General features: G+C 36.8%; 1 protein-coding gene across 1 annotated transcript in view; it reads left to right on the top strand.

Moving 5' to 3' along the window:
* Positions 1–1320: 1320 nt before the first annotated feature.
* The window catches only part of tead1a (TEA domain family member 1a), a 58052-nt gene continuing 36692 nt past the window's right edge, over positions 1321–22680 (top strand). The window contains exons 1-2 of the mRNA XM_022683793.2: positions 1321–1521; positions 2072–2201. The gene's annotated coding sequence lies outside the window, so the exon portion shown is untranslated. The remainder of the gene's footprint in view (positions 1522–2071; positions 2202–22680) is intronic.

Genomic DNA, 22680 nt, shown 5'->3' with positions numbered 1-22680 from the left:
ATTCTACGCAATATTTTCCTCCCCACTTTTCCAGATCTCCAACAATCAGAAACTTGAAAATCCAATCAGATTTACAGAACCAGGTCACATGACCCATTTATAGTAACCATTTGCCAACTACAACAGTTATATCCCACAATCATCCGGAGCAAATAGTCTTTATGCTTTGTGTAATGTTGATTCAAAGCTAGTTATTTTAGAGCAGCACTGTTAAACTCCAATCTCCGCTCCATCACACCTGATTCAACCTGACAATTAACTGCTGAGCGGAATCAAGTTCAGGGCTCACTAAAACCTGCGGGACTGAAGACGCTGGCGTTTACTTTAAATGCCCTGGCCTTGCTTAAAGAGTTTCTTTCTTTCTTTGGAGGCAAATATGGCCCCAACCTCTTTCAATAGTATTTTATTAGGATTGGTGATGCTTTTGCGTTTAATTATGTAATTATGTATTTGGTAAGAAGACTGATATTGTAACCTTTCATGAATTTTGTCTCAAATTGACTGATTTCATTAAGGTTTTTGAATTAATCTCAGTCAACACTGTATTGAGCAAGAAGGGACTAGGGACTAAATGGTTGCATTAGTTTCTGATGCTCTGGGACTTTATTAGATATTAAATAACACATATATATAGAATAAAACACATGAAGTCTACATTCCCAAATTTGATTCTACTGGTTAAGGCAATATTATTAGAAAAACAATTATTTGTATTTTTAACAAGAATGTCAGACTTTCTCCATTTTTTTTTGAATAATATCCATACTCAAGTCCCTGATAAGTAAATCTGACTCACCTGATCTGATTCAACTGAATCAAAATGTACCTGACTATTCTGTACAAAGGCATGTATATAGTCATGTTCACCTGTATGCTTACATTTGGATATTGAGGCAGATAAAAATATACAGAATTTGTCATTTCTCAGAATATTTGTCCCTAATCTTTGTTGTTGTTTTTTCCCCCAATCGTTTCTACTGATTTCAGCGAAAAACATTAGATAATTCAGCCTGTAATTTTTTTTTAAAGAGGACGTCTGAGAAAAACACATACATGGTCGTTCCAGAAGGGAATAAAATCACAGAGGACCCCCCTCCCCTATAAAAGAGAAAATTACCCCAGGACCCCCTGAGAAAGTAATTACGTACAGAAAGGGCTTTAAAACATGTTTTCCAGTGGATTTACAAAACCTGGGTTTAAATTAATTCGTGATGTCATTCTCAAACGCTCCGCGGCCAATCAGCGTTGTGCCTCGGCGGTGACGCGGCGCTGAAGCCCCGCCCTCAGCGCAAACTCAATCTCCACGTTCATTTCATTCCTGCTCTCATTCCGCGCATACTTCACATCGCTGTAGATACTCCGAATATTTGCATTCACAAACCGGGCAGGCTGTCTCGGGTGGCGGTGGGGGGAGAGAAAGGAAACCAGTCCACCGGCTTTAGCTCTGTTTCTGCTCTAATAAGAAGCTTTCCCAGGTCAAAAGCACAGACATTAGTGCAGATATTTAGGGTGTTTGAGGAGGTAAGTGTAGTGGAGCGGCTACTATTACTACTACTACAAGTTGTCACTATAGAGCTAATAACTAACTTTACGCTAAAGAAGTTAACGTACGTTACAGAACTAGGTTAGATAACCTAGGTTACGCTACGAAGATAAACTAAACTCAGGTCAGATAAATCATGGATTAAAGGAGAGTTTTGTTAGTGTAGCTCCATTATGCAGTGTTATTTGTGTCTGAAGGATTTATTAGTTTAAGTAATCTTGATTCGGAGCAGTTCCCCGCGACTGTTCTCTTCATTTTCTTATTTTTTTTCCTCAGGAGTTTCATGGTTAGATTAGCTAACAAGCTAACTAACGTTAACTAGCCACGCAACGTAACTAGGTTAGTTAACGTTAGCTAACTAGCTAACTAGATATCGCTCGTATACCTCAGGTTAACTAACCTTCCAAGCACATTTTATATTGGATATAACATCGATTTAATACTCTGAAAACATCTCCAAACACTTTTAATCGATTTCTGAATCGATAAACAGTCTGAACGGCTTGTGTTTTGCCATGTCTCATGTAGCTACATCACTTTTGGAGGTCGTCAAAACATTTTTCCCGGAGCCGGGGGACGCGCCAGCTGGATTGCTAGCTAACCTAACTAGCTAACCGGGCTGCTAAAGGCACTCCACACACCCTCGACCTTATTTCCAGTAAGTTTATTTCTCTTCTTAATCTTGTTTAAGCTATTTTCTATTTTCTCCAACAGCTGGCAGTGGTTGTGAATGTGTGTGGTGCTTCCAGATAAGCTGTAGCTAAACGTTAAACATCTTTCTCTCTCTTTTTATAGCAAACTAACTTGTTTGAGGGAACTTTTATTTTCCATCGTCTGAGATTTGAATTAATATCTAGCCAGGTTAAATAACTAATTAACTTATCCAGTTAACTAATGTATAGCTTTGGTTTGTTTAGCTGGTTTTAATCTTATTTATCTCGCTATTCCTCGTGTGAAAGAGTTTCTAGCTAGCTTAACGTGTTGGGAGAGAAGGAGAAAGTCCAGGGTTTGGTTAGCAGCAGCAGCAGAAGTCTTTGTTAATGATTAATTCGTAGATTTTATGGAAGCTCAGAGCAGAGGAGGCTCTTTCTCTCTTTTACTCTTTCTTTCTTCTTTTCTTGGCTTTAGTGATTTTTGGAATTAACTTGGCTAAACTAGCTGTGAGAGTGTGTCCAGTTGTGTCTTGTGATTTAAATAAAATTTAAAAAATATATATTTTTATATAAAATTTTTACTGCTTTAAAGGTTTTTAGCTACTGACCTATTTTGTCTTGGCTGTGCTGTTAAAAAGGTTAGTTAACTATTTATCCCATTGTTGTCCCTTTTAGGTGACCTTTCATTAGTGTTGCTGCACAGTGACCCATTGTTTCTTTCCATTACTAGCTTAATTGGCTCTGACCCGTGGTGGGTGTTGTTGCTTTGACCTCTGTTTTTTCTTTAGTTTTTTTTTTTTTTTTTAGTTCATTCTCAGTAGGTTAGTTAAGTAACAAGGCAAAATAAAGAGAGCATAACTGTGTTGTAATTATTATTAATATTATTATTATTTATATAGAATTCCAATTTTTGATCATAATCTTTCATAAATATGGGGACATGTCCACACACTCAAATAAGAAAAAATATATAATACTACAATTTTAATACTGGAACTATATGTAGATAGACAAACATAACAAATCATCAATGTCAATACAAACATGTAGTTATCTACAAAACAACACATTTCCCTGACACTTTCCTTGATTGGCCACTGACGTATTTACTGTATTATACTGTAGGTTTTACAGTAGATTCAAACGTGTTGCTGTCCAATAGAAAACATGCATCTTCTAAACTACAACTTTAGCTACTAGAGAGAGAGAGATAAGTCCTGTATAACTTTAAATGAAAACCAATGTGAAAGAGTTTATTTCAGGTCATTTTGTAGACTTTCTATTGGTCCATTCATCAAGAAATCTTCACACAGTGTAAGGACAGTTCAGATGTGTTAAAATAGTGTACCTAGTAAACTAAAAATCAACAGAAATGGAGATACTTGTTTTTCATTCAGTGATAAAATGCTTTTTGGATATATATTAATAAAATATATATATATAGTTTGTTGAAGCTTGATAAAATTGTTGTTTTCAATTGACAAAGCTTTAAAAAAAAGCAATAGTAATAATCAGATCACATTTTTTAATGCTCATTTTCTGAATGGAGAAACTGCAAACTTTGTCCGAACAATAGTGGAAAAGGTAACTAACTACCAAACTCACTGGCCGGGACTCCCTCTGGGAGCAGGGGATTGTGGGAAGCATGGGGGAAGGGGGACTTCATTGTTCCGGCTGTCGTTGAGCCGGGAAGCTGGTGGAAGGCCTGAATCACTCCACAAACAGCCCTATTCTCATGTTGACATCTGGTTTGGTGCTTAAAGCACCTGTAGGCTAAAAGATGCTAAACTGCTTGTTTGCGCTGCCCCTATGATAATTCAGAGTAACAGTCATTTGTTTGACTGTCTCTGTCACTCACCGTCTAGCCAGGCCCATTGTTACACCAGCAACAGGCGTTCGTAGTGGAGGCACCAGATGGTGTGCCTTGATGCTATCTGGTAATTTAGCTTATCAGTGCCATTACGGTGCATTTTGCTGAGTCCTCTTTCATGTCTTTGTATGCAGTAAGGTAGAGCTGAGCGATATGGGGGGAAAATTGTTATAAATATTTTAGCAGTATGCCCCGAAAGATAAATGTGGTGATAAGAGAAATATATAAGGGAACATATTTGGTGTAATTACCTTTGTAACACAGCAACAAGTGGCCACAATACAGCAGGTGGGCTTGATGGAAAAATTCGATAGAAAAATTTGGTAAATATTTTTATTTTAAGCTGAAATGATTTAAAATAATTTTAAATGTGATAAGTGGAAAGAAAGGGAAAAAAAAGAAAATGCCATTAGTAACAATTTTTAAGTAACCATAAAATGAATTTATCAGATTTGTCTTTTATACAAGCAACAAGTGGCTGTCATCTATTAAGTATTAACAGTTCTTTTTAAAAAAAGCTTGGCTGTTTAGAAAAAAAAAAGAATTAATATTTTTGTAAACATAGTTCAGTAGTGATGTTTGAGTGTTGGGGTTAAAAAGAAAAAGAATCACTGTTTATGTACAGTAGATGGTCATAAGCCAGTAATTAATAAAGAGTGTGAACTGAGTGTTCTGGATTGACTGGTCTGGGTTAAACAGAATCTTTTCACATTTGTAGTTTCATTTATTCTAATAAATGAATTGTAAAAATTGTTAAGAGATTGGATTGTCACCCAGCTCTGTGTGGAAAGTCTACACCGCTGAACTTCATGCCCTTTAAATTGATTGATCTGGGATTTGAGTTGTTTTTAAATAACTGCAGCTGCTGGTGTAGACTGTTGTTCTTTTCTGTCCTGTGAGGTTTCGAAAAGACAAATGTTGAAGTGAAGAGTGTGTTTCCCTGTGGAATGTGCTTGTACAGGAAAAAAGAAGAATTTACAGTGATTTGAACAAAAACTCAGCCAGTACTCAGACAGCCATGACATCTGCCGTCTTAAATGGTCCTGTTGAGAGGGTGTGATGTATTTTTTTCACATAGGGTGGCAAATGCTTCAGTTATATCTTTAACCATCATGTGGAAAATGTAAAGAGTGCTGAGTGGCTTTTATACATCTCTAGACCTAATACGCTGGTAGAAATTCACAGATAGAAGTTAATATGAACATATAATCATAAGAGCTTTGTGTAGAGCTTTGCGACACTGCCTGTGTTTACCTTCTTCTACTGTACACTTTTTACAGTAGATTGTAGATGCCGGTCGTTTCTATTTAGTTCTGATCTTATTTGTCTTTTTTTGTTTCAAACACATGTCCTCAAAAATCCCAGACTGATGTACACAAGTGCACTTAGCCTTTTAGGGAGCATCCGTGCATTCGAACAAACAGACCTGATTTTAGCCTCATGACGGTTCCTATACAAACATGAGACCTGTCAGCTATTGTGCTTGTGACAGCAGCTGTATTAGCTCTTATTTTACGGGTAGCCTTCGTAAAATAATCTCGCACCACAGCTGATTGTCTCATCAGCAGTACAATGCACATGATGATGCATAGGTAATTGTTTGACATGCTCATGAAGTCTTGTTTAGTTACAAAAAAAAAAAAAAGATTCAAGGTTGCTTTGCACTATAGCCAGTATCATATTCAGCTCATCATAGTCAGCTGCTTTAGGTTTAGGATGTACAGCATTGTCGGTGTCATTTTGCTGTAAAATTACAATGTAATTATAAAATTTGTTCAACCTATGCATGCTAAAATTTACATTGACTTCAGATGGCGCTGTCAGGTTTGAGACTACATTTAGATATTCGATTGGCGGAAAGCTTAGGATGGAAGGAAATGATCTAAGGCATAAAAACAGATTACGGGTATAAAGATACAAATGCACATAATTAGAGAGAAAAAACGCTATTATTGTAACTCCATTATACAAAAACTGAATTAGTTTTTCATTGACTAGGCTCAATATACACATATAAACATGGTGTCGAAATGATGTTACAAATACAAAGTATAGAGAAAAATTAAGTGAAAAATAAAAAATAATATAATAATTTCAATAAATATTTCTGTTGCTTAATTTTTCTTTCCTCCAACATATGAGCTGTAGTTGACTTGTAATGCATTTGTATTAAGTACCTAATAGTCATTTCAGCTCGCATATAACATTTTATTTTTAAATATGAAACATTTAATTTACTTAAACAAATGTTATAAACATATATGTCTTAAACATGCAGCTAATAAATACATTTGTAAACCATATCAAATTCAAAATGATTGTATATATACTGGAGAAACAGAAGTTGAAACTTTTATTTTAATGATGCTACTCTTAACTTGTTGGTATGTACTAATGTGGTGGCCAAGCATTTTAATTAGAACACACAAAAATACATCACTAAATTGCACATCTGGCTCGACTTTTCATTCTCAGGATTCCTCTACCATTATTAAAACGTCAGAAGATAAAAGCAGCTGTGTTACAGTCACTAAATGTGTTTTTCTGAGCTTAAATTATTCAGATTGGGCCAGTGATATGATGAATTGTCTTCAGCATAATTCTGACTGACTATAAACCAATCAGTGAAATGAATCTTTACAAACTGTCACATCCCAAACAGAAAATAAAGACTAAAAATTGATCTCATCCAATGTTTAAGATAGATTATTGCCTGTATACATTAATCTTCATTGCGTAGTGTTCTTCATGTAGTATGAATGGCATGTTAATTATTAGTAGTAGTTAAACATGTGTTTTAGTTTTTTGTTTTTTTTTGCACGCTTTGTGTTTCAGTCAAGAACATCAAACAAAATTAGAACCAAAAGCTTTATAAGCCTTTAATACTTACAGTGGCTTTAATGCAACAGGTGTTTTTCTTATATGTCTGCAGTACAGTGAAAAGCCTTGGGCTGTTTAGGAAAAAAGGCAGATACACTTAATCTAACATATGATGAACTAGATGATTGTTTCTTCTAGGTAAAAAAGTAAAGTTTTTTTGCGGTTTAAATGCAGATGATGTGTTCTGATTTTAGGCTGTCGAGTCAGTCGGTTTGGTGTTTCGTTTTACGTGTTTATGAAGTATATATGACGTGTTAGTCATATATACAGCTATGGAAAAAAACAAGAGAGCACTTCAGTTTTTGAATCAGTTTCAATTTAGCTATTTATAGGTGTATGTTTGAGTAAAATTAACATTGTTGTTTTATTCTATAAAATACAGACATTTCTCCCAAACTCCAAATAAAAATATTGTCATTTTGAGCATTTATTTGCAGAAAATGAGAAATGGCTGAAATAACAAAAAAGATGCAAAGCTTTCAGACCTCAAATAATGCAAAGAAAACAAGGTCATATTCTTAAAGTTTTAAGAGTTTAGAAATTAATATTTGGTGGAGTAACGCCGTTTTTTCTTAATCACAGTTTTCATGCATCTTGGCATCATGTTCTCCTCCACCAGTCTTACACACTGCTTTTGGATCACTTTATGCCTTTACTCCTGGTGCAAAAATTCAAGCAGTTCAGTTTGGTTTGATGGCTTGTGATCATCCATCTTCCTCTTGATTATATTTCAGAGCTGTATGTCATTGTTTTGTACAGCTGTGTGGTTAGTGTGCAGTAAGTGTTACTTTAGTAATAAAAGGAAAACAGAAAATGAGATGACTAAATATTAAGATGCCTCAAACAGTCTTTAAGTGGATGTTTCAGATCTGATTTTTTTCTGAATGGTATTGATACCAATGGACAACCTTTTTAAAGGTTATTGAAGAACCTCCACATAATGTAAAGGTGCTAAAATAAGGAGTTTTCCTACAATTGTGCATTGAAGCAGTTTGAGCTGTTTTCTGAAGGCAGCTAAACAAACGAAACACACTGACCGAAGACGAGGACCGGGGGAGGGGGAGGGTGTGTGGTGGGTGGTGTGAAGGGGTTGGGGGGGGAGAAAATTCATATGTAATGAAATTTGGGTTGGGCATTTGTCAGGGTAACAATAGCTCAGTAGGAGTGTGTGTGGCAGGGGCACGGGTGGCTGTCTTTGTTCCGGCGGCCCACAAACAATAGGGTGTCCTCAGTGGCCCCGGGCAACAGGAGGCCCACGCCATGCCTGCAGTTACAAAGGGGCTTCATCCTGCCCCCTGCCTGACGCTTACAACCCACTGCTCCACACAGCACGCAGAAAGTGTGTGTGTTTGTGTGTGTGTGCACGCACGTGTGTGCACGCTTGTTTTTAGACCTTTGTGGGGACCAAATGCCCTAACTGTTACAAAATTGACATCTGTTTCTATTATTGATAGGCTTAATATAAACATGCCCTCAAAGGTGTTTCTATGAACACGCCCATATTCCTGTCATTTTTCAGTTTTAGACATAATGTAAAACAACTGTTTGTTGTTTAAAATGTGTAAAAATTTAATGATAAGTAGACCAATAGAAATGCTCCTTTATGATTTGAATTTTGTATCTTTAAAATTGATACAAACTCTAACGAAACTACTCGATAGGTACACATAAATCAGTATATATTTATAACATACTATTTTTGAATAGGTTTGATTTTGGTAACTTCTTCATAGTCTCTGTGCTTGTTATTGCAGGTACCATTACTGTATGTCAGTGTCAGTATCTGCACCGATATTAATACAGTATTGATATCATTGCAACATTTAAAAAATAAAAAACATTCCCATATTTTTCAGATATATGTGACATGATGTTAAACTGTTATTTGTTGTTTTTGATGAAAAGACCAATAGAAAAACTCATTATGACTTGAATTTTTTATCTTTAAAATTGTATATAGATTTTATATTTCTCATAATTCACTTTCGGTGAAACTTAAGAAGGTTTTTTCCTTCTCCTGTAAAGTTTCTGTTGTAGACATTTAAGTTTTTGCATGACTGTAGCAATATTGTCTCTGTTACTTATAAATCTTGTATCTCAAAAATAGGAAGAAAACTAGGGATGCAACGATACCACTTACAGATTTTTAAGTGTCTGCCGATACGGAGTACACTTACCTATGCATTTCTTGTCTAAATTACTCTAAGTGCTTAAAAGTACAGATATTTAGCGTAATGATTTTTTATAGGGTTTGTTTTGGTGAAGGCAGTTGGTACCTTCTTCATGGTATCTGTGCATTCTTTTGCAGATGTTTGTTAGTGCCAGCCTCTGCTCTGATACTTATACAGTATCGGTATCTGTGTAATATTATAAAAATACTCTAACTTTTAATGTAAGATTTTATATAAAGTTATTTTGGATCATCATTTTTATTGGTGCATTCATTGCATTTTGTTACAGTGTAAAGGACATCTGACCAATGCCAATACTGCCAAATGTAAAAAGGAAATGTCAAAAAGGAGAGTTTTTGCTTGACTGTGAAAACGTGTGTGTGTGTATGTGTGTGTGTGTGTATGTGTGTATGTGTGTGTGTGTGTGTGTGTGTGTTTTTGTGTGTGTGTGTGTGTGTGTGTGTGTGTGTGTGTGTGTGTGTGTGTGTGTGTGTGTGTGTGTGTGTGTGTGTGTGTGTGTGTGTGTGTGTGTGTGTGTGTGTGTGTGTGTGTGTGTTTTTGTGTGTGTGTGTGTGTGTGTGTGTGTGAAAATCCCACCTTGGCGTTCAGCCACTGACATCATCAGTGTTAGTTTGCTCCAGGAAGCGTACTGGACAAAAGTGGGGCGAGTGTTAACTCTTAGTGGTCTTAAGATCTGGTCACAAGTCTTAAGATTGTGGTCCACATGAACAGGAGCTGTGCCATTTACAGGGAGCTGTACAGGATTACCTTGTTGGTATTTATCATAAATCTTGTATAATGTGTGTTTTGTAACAGTTCTTTCTATACAGCAGCACTGGACATGTTTTTCACTCGTACAGTTGTTTTTTTGTTTCTCTACTCTCCTTTTCTGGGGCTCCTTCTAGCTAAAAGGAAACCTCTGAACAGCCGCTTAGCAGCGCGAGTCAGTACGAGATTCTTCAGTCTCTAGATGAGTCAGTTCCCGAGACGAAGACAAACCTCAGATGTGGTGTTACAGTTAAGCGAGAGGGTAATCACAGCTCAACAATTTCCTCTCGCCAAGCTGAGGGCTGCCATGACACGGCCTTTCTCCTTTCAGACACAAGTACTGAACCCCACAGCCTTCCTGCTTTCAGACAGCACAGCTGAAGACAGACAGACACACACACATTGTTAGACAGTTAGACAGTCTATCACTTTTGATTGTGTAATGTTGCTTGTTTGGCTATGTTTTTGTTGTAGGGGTTTTGGGATGAGGTTAACAGAAAAACAGTCAGACATTATTATCCAGAATTTTATTCTGAACGGTGACTTTGCATGATATCAGTGTGGTAGAAAGCATTATTAAATTATTAAGTAATCTGTGCTGGAGTTATGCCATAGAAAACCAATATTATGTTTGTGAAAACTGGAAAGATAGAAGCTTTAAAGGGATGAGCATTTGTTTGTTTAACAAAATACTTAATGTTTTTTTTGTGCTCAATATGGCTTTAATTTAATATACTACTATCAACAGATGTGCCTTTGTGTTTGGGCTCACTGTGCCTGCGCTTGTATCTGTCTGAAACCGGATTATGTTGTTAGAGGTGGTAAAATAAAGTTATCATTCTACCCCTGTGACTGTGATGATTCTGGAGCATAATTTATTAGTTTATAAATATATTTATATAAACAAAATAAAATTAACAGTCATTTATATCAGTAAAGTGAAAATGTACTGAGTCTTTTTTGAGGAGAAGGAAAGCATTTTCTGCTTCTGCTCTTTGCTGGAATATTGTGTGAGTAGGGGGAGCGATTCCTTGTATTCTCTTTTCGAGCGGCTTTATTATCTGAGAGTAGTTGCACCTGTGGTTAAAGAAAAAGAAGTCGACTAGAGTTGGTGGCACCCTTTTGTGAACTTGCATTTGTACTCTGCTGGACGGTCAGAAAGGGTTATGAGCAAATATCGGCCATGCTGCTCTGGAGCTCGCACTTATTTGAACATGTCGTCCCCTCCATTTCCTGGAGGAGGTATTGTAGGACCTCGTGGTGTGAGCGGCACCCCAGGAAGGTTCGGGATAATAGCGAGGTCTGACTCAGCGAAAAACAGCCATCTTGAGAAGAATGGAAGTTGTGAAGTGCTCATGGAATATATCAGCTGCACAATACCTAGGGGAAGTCGGCCAGCTCCTGGATTGTTTCTGTACAATACCTCAAGGAAGTGGACTTTGTGTATGGCCTCTGGCGCTCTATCAGACCACATGAAATGAAATGAAAGTGGCTGAACTGGGTCTGCTGTCGTTCTAAGCTTGCCTTGCTTTGGAAATACTGCCACACTTCTTTTCGGAGATCTGTTACACAAACTGACATTTAGAAGGAAATAGACGTATCCAACATTTGCACATGAAATAAGGTGGAGTGGGAATATTATGATATATTGTGATCATTCCTGTGATTCCTGTGTTATTTTATGGTACATAATGTTTTATATAGTGTAACTACTCTTTATAAAGCAGTTGGGGGTGTGAAGGTACACACACATCACAGATCAGTTTGCACTGCAGTATGGAACTCCATAGGTTGTTATGAGTATGGTAGAGTGGAGAGAATGAAAATAAAACATAACCCAGGTTTGTCATTTCATTTTATTCAACAGATAGTTGTGCAGTTTACAGTGAGTTTTTTCAGTTATTTCCACCTACTGCCACAGCGGCACCTTGGGGCGATCAAAACTAGAAACTACAGTCTAGAAATAGACAGTATAGAAATACAACTGAAGCACTACACTTCCTATTATAACATTTAAATCCACTGGCTTTATAGATTTAATGTTTGCATGTAAAAGTACTGTATTTATTGTAACAACATGGAACTTATATTATTTGTTGCATTGCTTGCTCCAAAATGTGTCTCTGTGAGTTCATACTAACGACATTTAAGCTTGTAATACAACACGAAACAATGAAAACAACTTGAACACCCAAGAAAACAAATTAGTTTCTATTTCGTTTTATATTTTTTGTATGTTTTTCTGTTGCCAACGAGAACAGGTGTTTTTATTTATTGCGAACAATAAGCAAAGAAAAATTGTTAGGTAAGTGATGTTATCAAGCAAGAAATATCAGTAGCATATGCTTTTTGCGTAGATGAGTGTAAGCCATTAAACCCACTAGAGTATTTGTGTTGATAAAACATAACCAATTTTTAATTGTTGCTTATAGAAAAATCATACATTCAGTAGAGTTCCTCACAATATGATGCACAGCCTGCTGGATGCTAAAGTAGTAAACATATAATCTATATATTAAAGTGAACATAGTTTTTTTTGCACTATTGTACCACTAATTCAACAGTCTGCGCTAGATTATTTGGTAATCTTTATACCAATAAGTTGGTAAAATACAGTTGTCATGCTGCTACTTTTACACAACTTAAAAAAAAAAGAGTGTTTCATTGATAGATTTTAGTATTAGTATTAACATAAAGAGAAAGTGGAATCATGCCATTTCTATATTGAATCAGGCAGTCCTCAGGACCCCCCTGCCTGTTCCATCTTAGAAATACTGTTTGCACGTGGCCTTGAAACAGTACAGCAACCTGTAGATTCCTTTTCACATCAGCTGTTAATCACCAGCAGAGTAAATGTAACGAAAATACCATCATTAGTCAGGGTGAGCTCTTTCAGTTGTGTAGGCGAATTCTGTACAGAGCTGTTTTTTTGTATGAGCTTTATTTAGCAAATAAACAGCAGCTTAACATGTGCTGATGTTTCTCTTTGCTGTTCGCACTTGGTTGGCAGGTGATGACCCACTAAGAGCTCAGAAGTGCGCTCAGACCTTAAACTTGTGTGGATTGTGTGATAAGACATTCTAGAGGAATGTCTTTGTTTAAATTACATTGATTCACATGTTCAGATGCAACTTATGGCCTTACCTTCAGTATGTGATTTAAATGTTTAAATGATAGATGTGATATTCTGTACTGTTTATTTTAATTGGTTGCTAAATGTTTTAAATTAGTTTGGCTGACTGGTTAAATGCTGAGCGTGCAAGTCTGTGTACAAGATAAACCTATGCAGAAAACTTTGTGCTTTATTTAAGTGTGTACATGTTATAATGCAAAAAGTTTTACAACTTTTGTTGTCTGTAATTAACAGAAATAATCCACAATGTAAGTATGGCTGGACAATAATTCAATATCATTATATTTCTCAATAGAAAATGTTTCGTTCGAATTGGTACATTATATTTGGACATGCTTTTCAGTTTTACTGTGGCTTTTATATCTTTATAAATATTGTAATTATATTATATTGACCAACACACATTTATTGTGATATACATTTTGGATATATCGTCCAGCTCTAAATGTAAAGATTCAGAATTTGGCCATTAAAAAAAATCACGAGTGTCACACCCCAGTTACCCACATTTAATAGTTACTAGTATCACATTATACAACATATTTATAGTTTAGTGGTTAAAATGGCCATTTTATCTTCTTAACAACTCCTATGACTTTTCAGATTCTTCTACTGATACAGGTTTCTTCCTTCAGCCCATACCGCCAAGCAGCGTGTCTCTAAATGCACATCTTCTTGACAAATGAAGCAAAATTGTCTCATCTTGTGTGCGATCTGTCTCATGAGCCGCGCCATTGAAAGGCAGAAGCCTTTCTCTTACAGCGAGGCTTGAAAGGAAGGATTTTAGGTCATCCTTAATTGAATTTCCTGCCTGATGATGGCCTAATACTGAGACTAATAGCATTGTGTGAGCATGTCATATCAGTGGTACAAACGCAGTAAATAATAGGCAGTGCCTTTCCGCAATCACTTACAGGCAGCAGAGGATATATGAAAACCTCTCATTTATTATCTCTTCACATAATAAGCCCTTCATCATATCTACACATTTCAGGCTATTAACGTGGAATGAGATTGTGACGGTCAATGCGACTCCCCCTCCCTGCATGGAACCTGGTTTTCTCTGACTGATAGAAAGACTATGGCAAAAAATGGGTTCTTACTAATGTGCTGCATGTAGTCGGGTTTTGTTTCTGCACAAAGACTCTGTTGAAAGGATATGGGTTTGTAATGGGATTGCATCTTAGTTTGGGAAATGTAAAATGTTGCATCTTACAGTTTTTTTTTTTGCCTGTATTTAAATGTTCTTGAAATTGCTTAATTTGTTAAAGTATTAATGTTAAAGGTACTCTTAGTAATCTGGGTATCGAGCTGCAGCACAGAACTCCAGATATCAGAGTGAAGTCCTCATATTTATTAAGTTTATCTCAACAGTAGAGATGAGTAGAGTAGAGTAGAGTAGAGAAAGTTAGTTTAGATTTTAAACTAGTTTTCTGCAGCCAAATGACAGAACTTGTTTCTAAATGTACACAGCATATTGGTTTCTCCAGTGCACATTACATGTGGGAGGGCTTAAAACTTGCTTATTTTTGGTCGTTTTATCCAAAAAGTTTAGCCTGAAAACCAGCTTTAGCCTTTAGCTCAGCTTATCACTGGACTAAGTCTCAGTTCCAGCAGTGAAGATTTATAGAATAGAAGTCTGACAGGTCAGACAAGTAATAGATAACATGGAAAAAATAAGAGACCACTTAAAAATAATGAGTTTCTTTGATTTTACCAAATTGAAATACTTGGGAATGTAATCAAGAGAAAGATTGATGATCACAAGCCATCAAACTAAATTATTTCACCAGAAGTAAAGGCATAAAGTTATCCAAAAGCAGTGTGTAAGACTGGTGGAGGAGAACATGCCGAGATGCATGGAAACTGTGATTAAAACCAGGGTTTTTCCACCCAATACTGATTTCTGAACTCCTAAAACGTTATGAATATTAACTTGCTTTCTTTGCATTATTTGAGGTCTGAAAGCTCTACATCTTTTTTGTTATTTCAGCCATTTCTCATTTTCTGCAAATAATTGCAAAATAATGCTAAATGTTCATTTAAAATCAGAAAATCAAAATCAGAAAAACTGATTCAGAAACTGAAGTGGTCTCTTAATTTTTACCAGAGCTATATATATAATTTATATTTTTTATATGTGTTTGTGTGCCTGAATACAGAAGCAACAGAACAAGGTCAATCTGAAACCTATGCATGTTTGTTTTTGTCTGCCAGGGAACTGTATGAATAGAAAATTGCGGCTAATGTGCGGCTGTTCAATTACTATTTAATGTAGTAATGAAGTGAGATTGAGGGACTTCCTAGTCTTCCACTTTGTATAACACAGCATGGGGCTAATTCAGCAGGCTTTGGATGCTTTCCAACTAATGCAGTGCAGTGAGTGGCCTTTAATCTAATATCTGTGATTAAGGGAAACTGTGTTTCTGTAAATACACGGGTAACACAGCTAACATGATTCTTAAGGAAATTTGTTTTCAACTGCAACTATACAAACAATAGCAAAGTTGTATGGTATTTCTATTGTATTAATAATTTAATTTACTAAAATGACTAGAAACAATGTACACTTTCACTCTTACACAGCTCTATTAGAAGTTCCTTTATTATTTAAAGTGAATGTAAATGTCATACAAATATAAAAAAAGTTGTAATAACTTTTAGATAATTAATTTTTTTAGCAGTACTAATTTATCAAAAATATGTATTTTATTAACATGTGAAAAACTTACATAAATAATGTAGATGAGTGATGAACATATGGTGAGCTGTTTGTTTAAATACTATAATTAGCTTCTAAAACACATAAGTTTACACCTGAGAATTACAAATTGCTCTGGGTTTTATGTTTTTCCACTTCAGACAAGGTACAATAATGTTCTTACACAGAGTTTTTGTGCAGTGTTGATGGAGTGCCATAAACGAGGATCTCGCACACACACATGCTGCATATATACATATCATTACATTTAATTACAGCTGGCTGGCACTGGTTAGCAGTGTGCTAGTATGAAGACAGAGACATACACACATATACGAGCACAAATTTGTTTTACTATCTTTGAGAGAACTGGCAATAATACTGAATAATAATTGATCTAAATTTAAGATTGGGAAAATTAAGAATAAAAGTTGCACTTCTTAAGGGGGATTTTTTTTCTTTTTTGTGGAGCATACATTATATGTCTACAAAATATAAATTTTAAAGATTTTTAGGTTTTTGGCTTGGTACACTGATCCATTGACTGAAACAGATCTGCAGATATACACAGCCTTAACTTTTAGTAATGAAAGTATCATTTAAGAATCAAAAACAGGAAACATTTAAATGTTTATGCTTTCTTATCATCTTGAGGGTATTGGTCCTCAGAAATGGCGAAATACACAAACACCTCCACACACACACATATACACACACACACACACACACATACACACACACACAAAATGTGGCCTCCCCCAGCCACTGGCAGCCAGCAAGGACCGGAGGGAGTGAAGCAGCTGCCCAGGGTGGATGTGTGCCTCCCTGTTTGTGGAGAATTGCACCCATGCCATGGCCCGAGCTTGGCCGAGGCTGCCTGGAGGCTGAAGTGAAGAGTAAGTGTGACCACAGTATATTGCTGCATGACTAATCTCCCTCTTCCATCTGCCACTGCGGCCCCACGAAAGCGTGCCCCTCTCCAGCACCAGCACTGCTGCCATACTGCACCAGTCACAACATCTCGTCGCCAATGCAGGAGACCGGCGGAGCTCAGAGACTGCTTGAGCCGGGAATTATGGACAGTTACATGTTTGCACACATAACGAAACACAGAGATTTGCTCCAACGTCCAAAAGCTGTTGGACGACTCCTTCAGATTTCTTAGGGTTTAGCATGGCGGTGGGATTTGTTTGCGGGCAAACGTTTAGCTGTTTATTCTTTCTGCATCTGGGTGGTGTTGTGAATTTGTGACTTCAGTTATCCGTATGGCTCACTAATGTGGGAAAAAGATATTCAAAAGCTTCAGGAAGAAAGGTCAAGAAAGTACAACACGGTCCAAAAAGTCCAGAAGTTTTAGAAAGCTAACATTTTGTTAAGAATCATTTCTTTGACAAATCTTAACAAGAAATTTCTATTTAAAAAAGAGTTTAAGATCTTCCGAGCTAGTTTGAAGAACAAAGTTTGGTTCCAGACACTTCCAGCCACATTGGATGTTCAATTCCATCAGCAGTTCATTAATGTGATTGACAAAACCAGGTCTTAACAACTATACTAAACTAAACAATACTACACTCCCATACTGAGAGCTTTGGAGACCCTTTTTGTTCCTCTCTTTCTTAGATTTTCTTTGAGTTTGGTCTATCTTGCTTACTTTTTCCCCTCATCTTTCCTTTTCTGTGTTTTTTCCCCTTTTGAAGTGTGAACTTGGATAATTACAGGGCGTGAGGTGTGTCTGCAGCTGCCTCTTTTACATTGAGCCATCACCATAAAGTCCTCTTTAATCATCGCAAATCCACGCTGGTTTAGAATCCACCCCTACGTTCTGTGGTCCAAATCCAAATCGTTCACAACTGTATTAGTTTCTGTACAAAACCTGTTTATTAAATTAAGATCTACCAAGATTTATAGTGGACTTTCTTTTCCAGCTGGACGGTTCCTTTTCATTTCCTGATGTACGGGAGGTTAAGGGAGGGTCAGTGTGTGTAAGGGAGGACAGTCAGAGCTCTTTGGAGATTGGCGGGGCTTTCCCAAACTTGAAAGGCCAGTTTTCCAGACATGGATTAACCCTAGTCTTAGAATGAAGAACACTTTTTAGGTGAAGTTTTTTTTTATCTGTACATAGACATCAATCTTGAACTGTCCCTGTATTCTGTTTTGCTTCTAAACAAAACTTTGTGAGTCTGTGAGACTCGGCAGAGTCTGTTTTTCGGCACAGTCTGTTTTTCGGCACAGTCTGTTTTTCGTCTGTTTTTCGGCACAGTCTGTTTTTCGGCACAGTCTGTTTTTCGGCACAGTCTGTTTTTCGGCACAGTCTGTTTTTCGGCACAGTCTGTTTTTCGGCACAGTCTGTTTTTCGGCACAGTCTGTTTTTCGGCAGAATCTGTTTCGGCAAAGTCAGATCAGATGCATGGTTTCTGCATAGTATCAAACTTTGCTGATTTTGCTGTTTTTTTGGGGGGAAAACACATTAAAAAGAAATGTGTAGTTGTTAGGCAATATTAAAATGCAAGAAACTTCACTAGATTGCTCTAGAAGTCAGTGATTCAACAAATAGGCATATATGAACCATTTTTCATTTTTTCTAATTTTTGGGAGAACCAGTTCTTCTCTTCAATGAGGATTTAATTAGATGCTTTTTATTTTTCATTTTCACTCTTGCTTTAAACTTGCACAGTGCTGTAAATGCTGTTACATCTCATTAGGTTTTGAAAGAAACTCTTGTGAAATTTTCTTTTGTAAGTTTGTTTTAATCAGAGCAGATTTTCTTGTTTGACACATCTGGGCAATGCTCTGTATCAATTGGAAAACTCGACACAGCACATAGCAGTTCTGGCCGAAAGCCACAGCAGTGTGCTGGAAGTGATTATCGTCTGAGTTCATTTCTTAGTCAGGGAGATGATAAGCGTTTTAGTGGTTTGGAGCGTGATCACTTTTATGAATTGCTCACAGACCAGAGTTTTTTTGCACCGTCGACAGTCACTGCACACCAAAGAAAGTATTCAGTCATAGCTGTGGAGTCTTGTTGAGAGACTCTTCCAAACACATTTTCACACAAACACTCCACTCTCAGATACACACACACACAGGCACACAAACACACGGTGTGAGTCGTCCTCAGATTCAACAGGAAACACATGGAGTGAGCTCTACAAAGGCTGCACTGTTTCCACCGGGCATTTCCTTGGAAAGCTTCATGCTAGTAGTTAGATCCCATCACAGTATATGTAGCTTAACTTTGCTTTGATTTGCACCAGTAGAAACAATACACAGATTTCTTATGAAATGATCTCAGCTTTTGTGTTTTTAGCAATTTTGTTTGTTGTGATGAGGTAAGAAGTCTCCCTCATCACCAAAGCTGTTGCTAGAGGTTTAATGTTCTGTAAAGACAATTGTTTTAACAAACACATGGAGATACTTACCTGAGAAGGGGGTTCCAAAGGACTGGCAGCCATTACAGTTCCTCTTCTTGTACTAGCCAGAAGGGCCCATGGCAGTGCAGGAGAAAGGGGAGCTGGAGTGAAGAACCTGTAATGGCCATTTTGAATCTGTGTGAGAATATGTGCACATTGTAGAAAATGTTAATGTTTGTATGCATTTAATTAGGATGTTTTAACTCACCTGCTGAGATTTGGTTTAGCCCGGGGCGGGGCTTCCAGTATTTAAAGGGGCAGTAAGTTAGAGTGGAGAAGCTTTTTTTCTCATGGTGTAACTGACTGCTGAAGAGTTAGTAAGCTCAGTGAAGTACTGTCCTGAAGCCTAGGCACAGTATTTATTTGTAGGGCTGCTGTTCAATGCTAAGTTGCATTATAGTCCTTTAATTTGCATTGTATTTTTTAATTCTTTATTTTTCTTTTTTTCTTTAATTACACTTTTTTTGAATAAATTCTGCACTTTGAACTTACCTGGAGGTATCCTTTGATCTTGGTGTGGTGGATTCCGATCACCTTCCTTGGCGCTTTCCACATGTAAATCCTTAAGTTCCCCTGGTTTCACACACCTTCCAGTGGAGAACTTCTACATTTGTTTTCAGGGTTTTTTAGGCATTTTGAAGTTTTTTTTTGTTTTTGTTTTTAAGCAGGTTTTTATATCTGAATTTTAAAACAAAAAACAGCTTTACTCCCAAACTTTTCAGCCACACACAGAGCATTTTATTAGCATGGACAAATTACAAATCATGATGCTGATGCAAATTTGCATTATAATTTTTTTTTGTTGTTGTTTCCTGACATGGTTTCTCTAGGGAACCACTTTGTACTGAGGTGCCATTGACTAATAACAGTAGCATGCTGAAAAGTGCATGTTCTTGAAAATATCCTAAAATGAACATGTAAAATATGCATTGGGCTGTAGGTCTAAACATCAGTGTTTGCAGGGCCAGGCCAAGCTTTACAAGTAAAATACAGTTCTAATATCACCTGTGTTCTGCGTTATAACTTTGCCCCGAAAACATTCAAAAAAAGCAGAAAATCTCGAGATTTCTGCTTTGACAGAAATGTGTTTTCTTACAGTCATAATTGTGCTATGGAGAGTTTATCTTCCAGGTTGTGTATCAGGGCTGTGATTTTCTGTGACAGAAGGTTATGCCTTCAACTCATAATAATTTAATTCAGGTGTTTCATTTATTATCATTGCAACTGACTTTTAAAATCAAGCACCTATCCATGCAGTCTGCCTTTACAAATATTTGGGAAAGAATTTGCTAGTTCTAAAGAGCTCACTGAATTCCAGGGTGGTACTGTAATACATTACATTACATTTCATTTGGCAGACGCTTTTGTCCAAAGCGACTTACAATAATGAAGTACAAAAGTAATAGGAATTTAGATAACCCATTTTTAGATAGGGCTTAAAGGAGGTCGAAGGGAAATAAAGGGATGGAGAAGTGAAGGAGGGGAAGAAGGAAATGGGGTTAGAAGTAGTTAGTGTGTTAGAGGTGTTAGGAGAGTAAGTAATAGGATGCCACCACGACAGCTGAACACAAAAAAATCTGTGAAATTTATTTTCTACTAGATATGTGATAATTGGAAGCATTTAGGAACCACAGAAACTTACTAAGCCGGGTCACAGAGTGTATCAGTGCTCTGCTGACTCAATAACTGCAGCGTTCCAAAACCTCTGTTAAAGCTGCAAAAGTTGGACCAGGTCTATATTGTTTTTCGGACTGATACACATTGCTGATCATCAGTACAATACAGTACAGTCGATCACTGATACCGATTTATGGTGGGGCTAGATGCCACATTAACTTTACTAGGCAGACTTGGTAATGTGTCATTGTGCAGGGCTTCTGTAATGTTCTGTATTTTAAATGGGACGACATTTACATCTTTTTACAAAAGTTAGAATAGGTCTATCGTCTGTACAAAACATGTACATGAAGTTGATTGCCCAAATTCACTCTCAAATAAAGAGATCTCACCAGGTCTGTTCTTTCCAGTATCAGTATCCCTAACAAAATGAGCCGTTTAAGGGCTCTGTCACTTTAATGCAAATAAGCTGTTGTTGGCCACATCATGTTTACTGTTGATCGTTTACCACACATTAGTGTTAGTTTGTGCTAAATGGCAAAGCACAAACAAGCTAGTTCATGCTTAACTGTGATAGAGGCACATGCATTTCGCTCATCTGCTGACTTGCCATAGATCCCTCAATCAGACGAAGTCTGCTAGCTAATCCTGCTGTATACTGTCGGAGGTTTTCAACCAAAATGACAAAATAGCAGATCTTCAACTGATCTTGTGGGTGGGGCTCAAGTAATGTCCCCTCTCTCTGTCTCTTAAAATGTCTAAACACACCACATATGGAACAAGGCAACATCTGTTCTAACTACACATCAGCTCATTATACATTTCAACATATTTACATCTTTTAAATCCCTCGTTTATTGCTCCTGCTATCTCTGGAGCGATAGAGAAAAGCTATTGCTTTTTTTCCACAGAGTTTAATGCGAGTTTCTTCTGGACAGAGGAGGTAGAGGAGGGGCAGTTCACATGACTGGCCAAGGTCCCAACACCACAGCAATACAAAGAAGAAAAAAAGAAATGCTAAATAAAGTAAATACTAATAAATAAATGCATAACAAATAAAATGTTTTGTCAATTGTCAATTAAGAACATTCCCTGCCAATAGAATTATTACAATAAATCCTCACAATAGTGGAGAATCAAATTTAAGCTAAAATATAAATCTTCTTAATATTTACTCAGTAGAAGACATATTTAAGTACCTTAAAAATAACAACACAACATGTGTGTATGTCTCCTGTACTGCATGTTGTCATTTTTAGGTTTATTTAAGTTACTGCTGGGTGATTTATGGCCTTAAAAATACCCCCCCCCCTATAAATACTAAAATAGTCATTAGTTGCACCACTAGTTTGATTTGTTTGTTCTTCTGGTCAATAGTGATGGACTTTTCCATCTCTACTATGGTTTAAGATTACTGGTATGTATATACACACCTTGTGTAGGTGTTCTATTACTTTTGTCCATACAGTGTATGAACACTTTCATTGTGGCAGTCATTCAATTTATAGCCTGTGGGTTAAAAGAGAAATATCTTTTTCAGATGGAATTTGGACAGATTTCAAGGTCTATTACTGTATAGACTATAACTAGTGCAACCACAATGAAATTCTTGTGAGGGTTCCTCAGACAGCAAGCAAAATCAATGCGGCCTCTGCGTGTCTGGTGGCATGTGTGAATCCATGTGCAGTTTCTGTATTGGATACAAGACACTCTTATAGATATAGAACAGAGATGCACACACTGACTGCCCTCTGGATAAACCCCACATTCACGCCTTGATTTAGTAAAAAGGACTTTTTATTCAGCAGTCTCCCACCATGAATTTAAAGGGCTTGGTTGAAAACATTGACAGCTTGTAACTGTTCTCCGGTGAGATACCAGCTGTTTCGGATTAGCCGCCACTCTTGAATTAGCACTTAGCTTATGTGTTTTCT

The sequence above is a fragment of the Astyanax mexicanus genome, chromosome 10 (assembly GCF_023375975.1).
Source record: "Astyanax mexicanus isolate ESR-SI-001 chromosome 10, AstMex3_surface, whole genome shotgun sequence".
NCBI classification, from domain to species: domain Eukaryota; kingdom Metazoa; phylum Chordata; class Actinopteri; order Characiformes; family Acestrorhamphidae; genus Astyanax; species Astyanax mexicanus.
The sequence above is the reverse complement of the archived record's forward strand: the minus strand, read 5'-3'. Positions and strand labels throughout refer to the sequence as shown.